A 12951-nucleotide genomic window follows, 5' to 3' on the forward strand; every position below is an offset into this window, starting at 1 on the left:
CTGGAAACGCTGCATGGTGGTATGCAATGTGAAAGATACATTAACCGAAGATTAACATGGCTGAGATTGAATCAGAGTACCACCATTTTTAGATAGAACTTTGAAAGGCCTTTATTCTGAAATACTGAATCCTGTCATCGAAACCTGCTTTGCATGCAATCCCCAGCTCCACAATGTTCAGACTGACGCTCAAGTGTCAAGGGCAGTAAGAAAGGGTGCCACAACAGGGAATCAAAACCACATTGGTAAACATTCTCCAGACGCAGACAGCATGCAACCATGATGTTAATTAGTTTCTATTGGTAGCAGTGAGAAAGTATAGATGGCCTTGATCTCCAGGTGCAAATAGCTACCATGCCAAGCAGCCTCCTGATGAATAAACACACGGAGCAGCATATATGGGTCCGGATAGCTGAACAACTCAAATATACGAAAAATGTGTTCTGAACAGTGGTCTCCTACCACATGATCAGAACAGTGGTAATTTTTTCCAGGCTCATCTAGATAGCGCACCTGCTACTCCTTTGGTACATCTAGACACAGGGACACATGCCAAGGCCACAAACAAATTGGCAGATAAGGTCTTGGGGTTGGGAACGAGAATGGAGTAACTCCTTCAAACTGAAACATAGCAGCCTGCCCATCTCTTTCCTCACCATGCACACTGGCATCACATTAAAATACCCAAGGTTGGATGAACAAAGTAACAACCAATTAAAATTCTGCCCACCCGGTTGGCTACCATAACATAGATCCAACCAATGGAATGATGGTATGAGTTGTAATGTGGTTTAGTAGGACAAACCTAGGAGGAGTCATCGGTTAAAGAATATCCAATAGTAGTAGCCTTTGCCTATGGAATGTTTAAGTTTTATATCTTGCTAACTAATGGGACAAGTGAATAACAGATTTTTTTTAATCACTAACCATGATGTGTTTTTCATTTAAAAACGTGTGTTTTATATTACAATGATTGCAAATGCTTTTATGTGTTTTCCCTGCCGTTTATGTTTGAATAAAGCTGGGTGTTCTCATGCACTTGTGGTTACTCCATTTTATTGAGTTTGTATTGTGATTATCGATTGGGACCACCTTAACACTGGCAGTTTCTGGGGGATCGAGGGGGACTATGCAGTGCAGGAATGCATGTGTGGATTGTCAGACTAAAAATGACTGGGCATATTTTTGTATTTTTTGAATGCGAGATATAGATGGGGGTACACTCCTTTGATATCTTGTGTTGAGATAGTGTGGCAATGAGTGAACCCATTCTTTTGAAATTTAATTAATATAGTATATTTTGTCATAGAATGGCCATAGCCTGAATTTTTTGTTTTAGGTATTCACTGATTGTTTTATTATATTTAAACAATAGTTTCCTGGGTGGGAGGTGGCCAATACTGGTTGGGTAATGGCCCGGACCCAAGTTAAATTAGGGACTTAACGTGAGCCCCAGTGCCATTACATGACCAGAAATGTTCCTGCCACCTTGCCACCAAAATAAGAGGGGTTCATAGATATTAGAACCCTGGCATGATTTGGGGTCTGAAGAGCTTTTATTTCTTCAAGTTGCGATTGCTGTTTCTCAACATAAAAGAAAAAAACAAAAACAAAATGCCCGCCACAGATGGAGGCAGAAGAGAACCACGTGTAGTCTAGAAAATGCCTCAGAACGCAGGGTGAAAATGGAGGGCAGAAGGGTGATTAACATTTGCTAAAACATAGTCCCATTTCGGTTCACCAAGAGCATAGCGTAAAGCAAAACTGAAGCTTTCTTTTTAATAGAACCATGGAAATAGAGAGCAAAGGTAAGGCGTTTTCTTTGAGGCATGACAATACACAATTTCAGAAGTGCTCCTATGACCAGCCTTTCACAGAGGGCAGGCTCCACTGAAGCCATCAAGCACCCCATCCTTTTGCTCCCATAATGGGGGTACATCCCCAGAGATTCATCTTCTAAAAATCATGGATATGGGGAAGGCCGGGATGTTGATCCTATTGGATCAGTCTGTGGCCTTCCCACCTTGTAGACCAGGAATGCCTCCTACTGTTTCTGAAGGATCAAGGTCAATGTTCCAAGGAAGCAGCAGATTGTTTTCAGTCCTTCCTCTCAAACGGAGTCTAAAATCCAATGGGGACAAGCCTCCTCCCCTGCCTCGTTAATTAATTGCAGTGCACCTTCATCTTTCCCTTACTGTTCAATCTTTATATAAGGTTGTGTCTCACTCTCTTGGAGGACATGGTTGTATATATTTTTTTTTAACACAAACTACGCTGATGACACCCATCTGGTCATCGAGCTCAGTGAGGAACATGTACAGGACTCTCTCAACCTGATGACATCTACGGCCTCATCGAGGGCTGGATGTGTGAAAACTGGCTGTGCCTGAATGACAGAAAGACGGAGCGCCTGATATTTGGGTCATCCCAGGCCCGTGCCAAACTTAGCTCTTTTATATAACAACTTCTATATATGTGACATCAAAATTGAGACCCGCAAGAAAGTAAAAACCCTAGAGGTTCAAATCGAGGCTCTGATGCGCATGTAAAATAGTTCATACAAAACTAACTATTATTTAAGGTTACTTAACATGCATTTGCCCTTACCTCAGTGAAAAGACTGTGCGATCACAGCCCGGGCTACTGTCTTGACCAGATTGGACTATTGTAATGCCCTGCTAGGTGGGGCTTCCAAAACCAATATGAAGACCTGTCAAACCATTCAGAACGATGCCGTTCGCATTGTCAAGAATGTTCCTAGAAGATCCCATATCTCCAACTTCAGGTGAGTACTTCATTGCTTGCCCTTTGACTAACGTATTCTCTTTAAAATTGGCACCCTGGTCCACCATTGCCTCTATGGCACTCTCCCAGAATACCTCAAAACCCTTGTAATTCTGGATCAACCAACTAGAAATCTCTTATCCTCTACCTTTGGCCTGATTCAGGGACTAAAATCAAATTTGAATTTGAAGGATTCATAATGCACACACAACAAACTTAATCGAGTCCTGGTGCAGGTGGTACCATATAATAAAAGGGAACATCAGCCTAATAGAGACTGATGCCACGGAATTTCAACAATAGCCAGAGTCATCAGATTTACTTGAATAGGTAGGTCTTTAGACCTGCTCTAAAACTCAATAAAGAGTTTGCCTGTCTCAGTGGAAGACTATTCCATAGTCTTGGTCCAGCAACTGAGAAACAGTGATCTCTTCTCCAGATACAGTTAGTCCTAGGAATAATGAGAAGATATTGGTCTTCAGACCTAAGGTCCTGAGAAGGTCGATAGCGCTTCAGTTTATTTGTTAAGTAAACTGGTGTCAGCCCAGTCAGACCTTTATAGACCAGACACCCGATTTTGAATTTTATCCAGTCTTCCACCACTAAACAGTGAACGACCGACGGAGACCAGAAATGGGGGTATTCTTAGCTACATCAAAATCAATGTTACACCCGCATTTTGAGATTTTTGAAGGCGGTGGATCCGTTTGCCTTGTGCTCCAACCAAAAGTCCATTACAGTAGTCTAAATTGGAATTGACTAGAGCCCGACCACCACGGGGGGGGGGGTCAGTAATGGGACCATAAGGTAATGCTTGACGCAGAAGGCAAATATTATAGAAAACCAATTGCACTTTGGCTGAGACCTGGGCATTCCATCCCAGATTGCTCTTCCAAATGCAGCCGAGATTCTTTACCTTATTCTTGTACTTAAGGCTAGTTCCCAGAAACTAGGGTGGTGGAGGGTATCTCTTTCCTTCAAGCAGATGCTTCGGGCCAAACTGAATCACCTTGTTTTTTGGTTTTTTTTAAATTCTTTTCCATCCAGGTTCCTATTTCTTCCAAGCACCTGCTAACCAAGGCAAAGGCATCCTCCACATCGTCGAGCCTGACATACAGCTGAGTATCGTCTGCATACGAATGGAATCTGAGATGATATTTCTCCAAGATCTCTATAAGGGCACGAAGATAGATATTAAAGAGGAGTGGAGAAAGTGCTGACCCTTGTGGCACACCACAGCACTGGAGGTGAATTTCTGAAAGAAAGCCTTTCAACGTGAACACGCTGTTGGCAACCGGTAAGAAATGTGCAGGGGCGAAAACCAGATTGCAGGGGATGTAGAAGGCAGTGGTCTTCAACATAGACCTGTAATTGTTTAGCGATCACCTTTTCCAGGATTTTGCCAGGCCAAAGGAGACCGGCGATTGAGCGATAATTGTTGTAATCCTCAGGGTCCAGGCTTACTTTTTTCAATAACGGGGAAACAACTGATAGTTTCAAGGTATCGGGGATTAACCCCTGAGTAAGTGAAAGGTTAAAAAACAGTCATGAAAGGTGTACGTTCAAAGGAAAGTAGTTTAGCGAATAGGGCGGATTGAAAAGTCATTTGTGGGTTTCAATTGAGACAGAAGGGCAAATACATCCTCTGAGACTTGTTTGAAGCTAAACTGAGTTATCTCAGTGTCATCTCCACAACACCCACGTTTTCTTTAATTGGGTTATCAGCCTGTGATTGGAGGGCCTTGTCTGAGTGTTTATAAGCCTAACATTGGAAATATTCAGGATTTTGTCTCAGAAAAAATTATTTAGGCCGTTGCCATGAGTTACAGATGAAGTTTTCATTGGTGCATTTAAGTCAGCAATTACTTTGAATAGGACATGATTATGATTTAGCTGTTGATAAGAAATTAGATTTGGCTCTGAACACCATTTTTTTTAATAATTGTTCAGTGCTGTGCTTGCCAAAGTGGCATGTTCGATCGACTTCGTGGTATTTATGTTCTCTTTTTAACACCGAAGGTCTCTAGGGGGATCAACAGGGTCAATGGGTATCGGGAAATACTTTCTAGTTGAAGCAATCTCGTTTTGGAATGCTTTACCACTGACACTTGGACTCCTGCCTAATTTGAAGATTTTTAGAAAAGCTGTGAAAACTCACCTATTCCATTGAACACCTTGAACGGATACCCTACAACTAGTTGTCCATGTTGTGTCTTTTTTGTTCTATTGTGTTCCTGTTGCGCCCTGAGGCTTGCGGGCTTCTGGCACTATATAAACATATGAATAAATCAAAATAAATTAATACATAGGGTGAAGAAAAGGGGGTGCCATCTCAAACTAGGCAAGATACCTAAATAGCTAGCTGGCAGTACCTCTGGGTGAATAATGTCCTGTTAGAAGGTGACCTTGCAGAATAGATGTGTCTCCAAGTTACTGGACTTTTCAGTTGTTCACTTGGAGCCTGAGGGTCTCTGAAGATATTTATGTTGGGGGGGCATGGTGAGAGCACTGTGTGGCACTAGTTGGGGGATCTACTTGAAGTTTGCCCTGTAGATTAGTACCTTGGTGGCAGAGTGTAGGTTCCTGGACATGCTAAGGATGGTAGTTACTTTAAAACTGTGTTCTAGATGGAACTGTTTGTGAGGCAGCCAGGGGCGTAGGAGACCCATCAAATCTGGAGGGGACAGGGGACACCTTGGGGACTTTGCCTTTTTAATTTATTTGTGTTTTAGTCAAAGAACTCGATTTTTCACAAATATAAAATAGCAGTACGTATTAAATTACATACATCATCACTGTACAAAACAAGAGAGTTGGTCTGATGATCCGTTTCACTAATTGTGTTTCTTCAGGTCTCCCAGCGATGGACCTTTAGATATTTTATAATACTCTCACCTGCGCCTTAAGTGCAGATGCTTTATGGAGTTTCGCCAGCCCATCCTATCCTATTCCACTTGAACCCTCATTGATGGAACACGAGTGTGACCCTTTACAGCAGTGTATGGGCTGCAATCATACCTCAGCACCAGGGTATTCACTGGATTTACATGGATAGCGGAACAAGTGCTGTTGTGAATCTTGAGGCCCTGCTTCATTTTTTTTCTGGGTCACCCAGATGGTTTATGGTGGCCTCCATTAGAACTTGTCTACAACTCATTATTCAGCTGGTGGTGGGTACCACAAATGCAGTTGCATCCATATTTTAAAGCAAGCGTTGGCAACGCCAACCATTTGGGATTTAATGTAGGCATGGAAAAGGCACTTGTCAAGCACTGCCATAGTGGTATTAGGTACCCACTGATGGTAACAGTTGCACAATGGTGCAAGTACCTGGACATTTAATAGCAGTGCCTGGCAAATGCCCAATACGTATACACAAGCAAACACTTGCCATTGCTGGTTTTTAGTAGCGAAGGAAATGCATAGTGCTAATAGTGGCTGAAGGCATCCCTGGATAAGACATTTGTATTACACCAGTAGTATGTTCCCAGCTCCAATTAGGTTATTAACTACACAGGGCGTTGTAGTAAACATCCCTAAGTCTGTGGCTTTATCTAAACCAGAACTTGCACTTTACGTGCCCTTTATAGATCATTCTAGTGTTTTTTTTAAAGGAATAGGTTATGGCGTAAAATGAGTCTGCGGCCCGTGTGGCATACATCCACCAAATACCCACCTAGAAGTGACTCCGTTTGCAGTGTACACTATAATGAAATGCCTCAATCCTACATGTTATAACAGAGTTTCTTGTTGCTCCATGTGTGCTAATCATGTTGAGTGAGTAGGAAGAGGGACAAAGTGTCACAGCAATAGATGTCACCTCCAGCTGGGGGACCCAGTCTCATTTTGGGAAGCAGTTATAGATACATAGAATTTGTAATGTTATTTTTTTGCAGACAAACGTGTCAGGTGCAGCCAGCATGATCCAACTCTAAGGAAATAAAACTAGAAACAATCTCAAAGTAACCTGACGGTTTAGGTGCACTTGTATAGTGTAAGCAGAAAAATAATCAGCACTCCCTTCTCCTTTAAAAAAAGCCAATACATAATATATTAAACAGTTATTGTGGCATTTGTATAGAAACTGCATGAACATGTCAATATATACCGGCTCCCATTGTGCACGCTTGATCCTCTGCTGTATCGGTGAATGGCCTCTGTATTTTTTTTGTGCGGCCTTGCAAGCCCGTGTTGGCCAATGCTTGGAGCTTAAATGTGAGCCCTGGCTGCCCATCAGTAAGGAACAAACAGAGCTGTTCCGAATGCCTACTTGCCATTCTACAGATTTAGGCAGTAGGCTACTGCTTTTGAAGCAGTCCTACCTGCCTACAGATTTCAGTGACAGATCCTACTGCTTTTTACAGTGGCAAGTTATTTGTGACACTTTTGTGACTCTAAGGCAGGCTCCACGACAAAGCATGCAACACATTAATTAGTCTATACAGTGGACTGGTAGGTGATTACTTTGATTGCACTCAGACCAATCCACTGACCTGACAGTTACTTGACTCTGTCCTGCACTCTTGCCGGGGCAACTCTTCGTGAACCACCAGTGAAAGCAAGTGGCAGAGTGTAACACCATCACACAGCATCTGCCGACAATTTGGTATTACCATTCAGTATTTTAAATTTTTAACATTTCAACATCTTTCCATGTTGTGCTGTTTGTATTTTCCTGTGATGTCATTGTTATGGGAATTATTTTTTTTCAAACTTGAAAAATCTACATCTTTTTGATCACAGAATGTTGGCAAGTATGAAAATGTGATGTTCTTCTTTGGCAGGGGCTGGGGCACACTTTCATGAATTAAAATACCTGAGGGTGGCACTGGCAGCGCCTCAGGTTTTTCAATTCATGAAATTGTGCCAACGGCAGATATACAGTTTAGAAACACGCGCGCCACGTTGAAAACTGATCAAGGAATACTGGCCTCTTAATGTTTCATCATGAAACATTAAGGGGCCAGGATTACCTGATCAGTTTTGCAACGCACCTTTGGGAAGCACCGCATATCTGTCAGATGCAGTCGCAGGAAAAATATGAACCAACCACATTTACTTTCTATTGAGAGTATAAGACCCTTTTAAAGCATCACACACATTAACTGGTGATAAAACATTATTTGACACAAATAGGGATGTGTACAGATGTCTACATTCGTTCTAGCGCATGTGTACAAACGTGATCATGTTTGATCAAGACACAATGACAGTTTTACAGTGTACGCAGCATGCTATGAGCCTGTTTAAAAACCGCATTCAGTCGACATTTTGATGGAGCATTTCTGCACTGATGCGGATGCGTTTTGTTTTATACACATGTATGCGATAGGCCTAAAAAACGGACACAATTCAAAGAAATAGGCTATGCATGTGCATCTAGATCTGTTCCAGCAAATGTCCCTGCATCTTTCTCTTAATGACTGTGGGAGCCAGTGCTCTGCAAAACATTTCTGCTCCCGTCTTCTTTAACTTTTAAGCTGACATGACACGTCGTATTTTACACGCTGCACTGCAGAGACACAAATAATCTGGGTGGGGATAGAAGCTATTATATCCCCCCTCCTAAAATTGTGGGGGGGGGCTTGTGATACGCCCATGGAGGCACCTCACTTTGAGGGAATGTGGCACTGATATGAGTTAAGTGCATCTGCTTCATAGCTGGAAGCATGCCCAATTCAGGGGTTCTGCTAGGAGCAGACTTTACACCCAGTTCATGGAGTCGTGCATGCTCAAGTGAAACTCCAATCGACAGAGAAGCCCTTCAAGGTTAACCTCTTCCCTCGAGTTTGGTGGGAACAACCAACTCGTAAGCCTCCTGGACACCGTCCCCATCTGGTTGAATAGTGCTGTTGAAAACCAGATGGCCAGAGGGAAGGAAACAAGCTTGTGGATTTCAGGGCACTCGCACATTAAACCGACGTCTTGCTAAGCTTTTGGCCTCATCCCTGGGCAGTGCAGTGCAGGAACCTCCGGGCGTCCTTGTCCCCGCAACTGAAGCTCAGGAACAGCGAGATCTGCTCGAACTGCCAGGAACAACTGCCTCAGCTACAGCTCTTCTTCACTAGCAAGGTGCTGTGCAAATGCGGTACGGAAATCTTTTCGGCCATTGAGAGAGTGCGAGTCCTTCTCTAAACATTCGTCAAACTTTTTGCCTAGCCAAATTCTTCTAAACTCTGTGGCAAAGACTTTACCGTTACTACCAGAAGTGTGTTATCCAATACAAAGACTCTGAACCATTGACTTTGGCCCAGGCCTATGAGAAGAATTGCTGGTTGTAGTTTAGAGAAACCCTTTGCCCTGCCTATGAATGCATGTGTGCTGTTGATTCTTATAACCTTGTCTTTTTAGCCCTTTTAAAAGTTTATGAAGTGCCATTTTGCTCCCACATCAGGAGAGCTAAACTTGTTCATTTACTTATCGGTTGTGTATTTGTGGTTTATTAGAGTGTGATACTGAGCTGCTCTTGCTAGTGTAATGTTTTCAAACTGACTGAGTAAATAAATGTATATTCTTTTACCAAGAAACCTTGAGTAAGTGTTTGTTTGAATCACTGTATTAGTTGGTCCTTTGTGTAACTTGTTCTATTGCTCACTTAAACTCTTGAGATAAGTCTGCCTGCTCAGCCTTCACTACCACTTTACTGTGTAGTACAGGATTGTACAAAGGTGAAATTGTGCTTACACTTGTAGTCCTAATTGCATGTAGTGTTCCCAAAGGGTACTGCATGTGATTCTGCCTAACAGTGTGCCTTGTCGTGGCCATCTTGGTTCATGGGGAAAGGTGATGCTGTGTTCTGTCTTTTTGGCTGTAAATGAGCAGGCATCCGGCATACGTTAGTGTTATGTGGAATACTGTGGGAGCAGTGGCCTAGCTAGGATGTGGGAGCAGTGGCGTAGCTAGGAGAGGGGCAGAAGGGGCAGCCTTTCCTGGCCCCCCTCTGAGCCTTACTCCCCTCTGAGCCTTCCTCCACCCTGGTACACCCTAGCACCCCACTGGCCGCAAGTCTGGCACTTGATTAAAATAAATCAAAGTGCACCAAGGGCTGCTACAGTAGATTGCTCTTGTCTGGCAACTACGACTGAAGCTCTCACATCATCAGCAGCTCCCTAACTCAAGACATATTCCCTGTGACCCTCACAACCAGACAAATACTCCTGCTTTTAAGAAAGTTGACCCCGATGATCACAACAACTTCTGTCCTTTCCTACGAAAGATTCTTGTGAAAGTATTGGCCATAAAACTCATCCAACAGATCCAAGCCAGCATCCTCCTTTGATCATACCAATCTGGCTTCCGATACAGCACAGAAACGACTACCATCAAGGAGCCCGAGGCTGGCCTTCAAGTCATCCGAGGGCTATCCTTGACTCGATGTTCTCCTTGACCTCTTAGCAACATTTGACACAGTATACCACCAGACACTCACTGACAATCGACAATGCAATGGGATGAACAAAGTGGTCTAAACTGGTTCAAATCCTACTTGGCCGATTGCCACCAGCTCCTCCAAATGGATTCCTCCAGATCAGCAACTCTACCCCTCAACTGTAGAGTGCTGCCAGGATAGATCCTCTCTCCTGTGATACTTACATGGAACCTTGTGATCCAAAGTTTCTTTCAAGCTTCTGAATAGAAGGTGGTGTCTAATTATAAGGGGGTCAGCAGGGCTGTGATTGCACAGGTTATCAGAACCGAGCTCTGTGCCAAACACTTAAACAGGAGGCACACTTCCTACAACGCCTGATTTCCAAATCTTTAATGGCCACCCGTCCACCAGAGGAATTGGTGAGCAAAATGTATGGAGTTTCATGGGAAAACTTTGTCAGCCTTCCCACATGTTCCTTCATCTTCTTATTTTGGAGTAAGAGTGAGTTGAATAATGGGTTCCATCTTCTGTGCTCTTTGGGCACTTATCTGTACTTTTACACATTGTAGATTGGACCCAGCATTAATTGCAAGCTCTACACTTGCGGGACACCCTAAGAGGAAACCGTGAATACATTTGGAGAGAGGTGAGGGGGAGAATAGGCTGAGCTAAACCAGCAGAGAGACAACATAGTCCTGGTGGATTAAGGAGGGTAACCGCAGAAGCTTTGAAAGCTATGGACGGGTGCTGAGAGTGCAAGATCGGATCTAATTAAGGCCCTTCCTATAGAGCAGTGTTCTTCCAACTGTGGGGTGTGCCATACCTACGGGGTGGGGGTGGAGCCGTACCTGAGGAGGCATGAGACCCACTGCTTGAATAATTAGCCGCTCTGCGGCTGCGCCTGTTAAAGAATAAACACAGCATGAAAGAAGTCCAATGTTTATTTTTTTTCTTTGTCCACGGGGATGGAGTGATCTGAGATCTCTGCCCTTTCTCTGTTATATCTGCTACTCTGGGCCAAGAGAGCAGAAGAAAGCTGGTACAGGAGAAAGTACAGCAGGTCAAGGGGGTGGGGGAAAGAGTGAAACGCAATGAGAAGGGGGCTATAGAGGGGGGAAGAAAATGTGGACGAAACGGGAGGGAAAGAAGGAGAGACAGACTACGATGGACTAGGTGGGAGATGCACAATAGGTGCGAGAGACAGAATGCGAGGGAAACACAGACTAGGTGGGTGGTATCGATTAGTAGAGAGAGACCGAATGCAAAGGACCGGATAGGATACAAAAGCTGGAAACCTAAAACCAGGAGAGTCAGAATAGGACAGAATAAGAGGGAGATGGGGAACAAGAATTCTCCTTGGAGACTCGAGATTGAGATGTATGCATAGCTCTCAATGTTTAGTCACTGCACGGCGGGTGAAAACACCAGATTTAGCTTTTGGCGGGTAAAAGCCCATTCATTTATATGGAAGTGTAGACAGATTGGCGGGTGAGAGAGCTGCTTTCAGGGTGGGCGAGTTGAGAGGTATGGGTATATGAGTGTGTTGGCACTCTTGTCAATTGGCTTGCAACCTGCTCTCGACTGCCTCCCTGTAACCATGGGTCTAGCAGTCTCCATCTCATCCAGCACCCTCACTGATCAGGGAGGGGCGTGGGGGGGACTTCAAAAAATAAATTCATGTGCTAAATGCTTGGGATAAAATGTTTGAAGACCACTGCTGTAGAGCAAAGGAAAACTGTATGAGGATCCCTGCTCTTGTGGTTGAAAACTCCTTGAGTGAGGAGCTCCTGCCAGTTTAGCACGGGGCATTACTGTTGGTCCTTTCTTTGTATGAAGATTCTACCTGTTTCTCTTGATGTCCTGCAACGTGGAGCGAGTTTCTTTAAATGGGACAGGCTTCTCTGCCTTTTTACTTACTTAATGTCCTTCTTCTAGCATCCAGACGTTCAATGTACTTTTTGTAAAGAGTTTTAAACATGTAAGTCTAAATAAAAGAAAAAACCCTGTTTGGGAATTCCAGTTTTTGTATGCCATGCCGTTTCCGAGGGAAAACTGTCGTTCATACCTACACGTGTTTACTTCATTATGCACAGGCAGTAAACAAGTGAAGCATACCTACACGTGTTTACTTCATTATGCACAGGCAGTAAACAAGTGAAGTTTGTATTAGTGTTTTCTCAGCCGTTTTCAAAATTGTTAACAAATAAGTGTTGCCATTTCAAACTTAAGTTCCATGTACTTTTGTATATTATGTTATGCTTCGATTTTAAAACATATAGTTCAATTTCTGTGGGTGTACTTTGTGTGTGTGTCTAATGTTTTGTGCATGGGGCTTAATGGCTTACCAGTCCATGTAGCCGTTCAGAGGACAGCCTTGCACGTTTCTATTCCGCAGTCCAGAGGCTTCAGACTTGTGCCCAAATCTCTAGCCGTTCAGAGGACAGCATTCCACGTTTCTACACTGCAGTCCAGAGGCTTCAGACTTGTGCCCAAATCTGGATGTGCTACCATCTGAGAACGCCAAGTGTACACCATGTCAAACCTTGTTATTTCGGTGCATCTACCACTTGTTCACACTGAAATGTATGAAAAGCAGGGCCGTTACTTACTCCCTAGTTTCCATGCCTACCTCCGAAGCAGCATTAGAAACTAAAAAGGGGAAAGGGGCAGTGTAACTGCCAGAAGAAAGATGAATGTTTGAATCGATTCAACACATAAGATCACAGTCTAGACGAAGTCAACGTTTAACACGTGTCATTGGATTACTGTTTTCGACTCAGTGGAGTTCATGCAAATAC

The sequence above is a fragment of the Ambystoma mexicanum genome, chromosome 2q (assembly GCF_040938575.1).
Source record: "Ambystoma mexicanum isolate Mex_15411 chromosome 2q, UKY_AmexF1_1, whole genome shotgun sequence".
NCBI lineage: Eukaryota > Metazoa > Chordata > Amphibia > Caudata > Ambystomatidae > Ambystoma > Ambystoma mexicanum.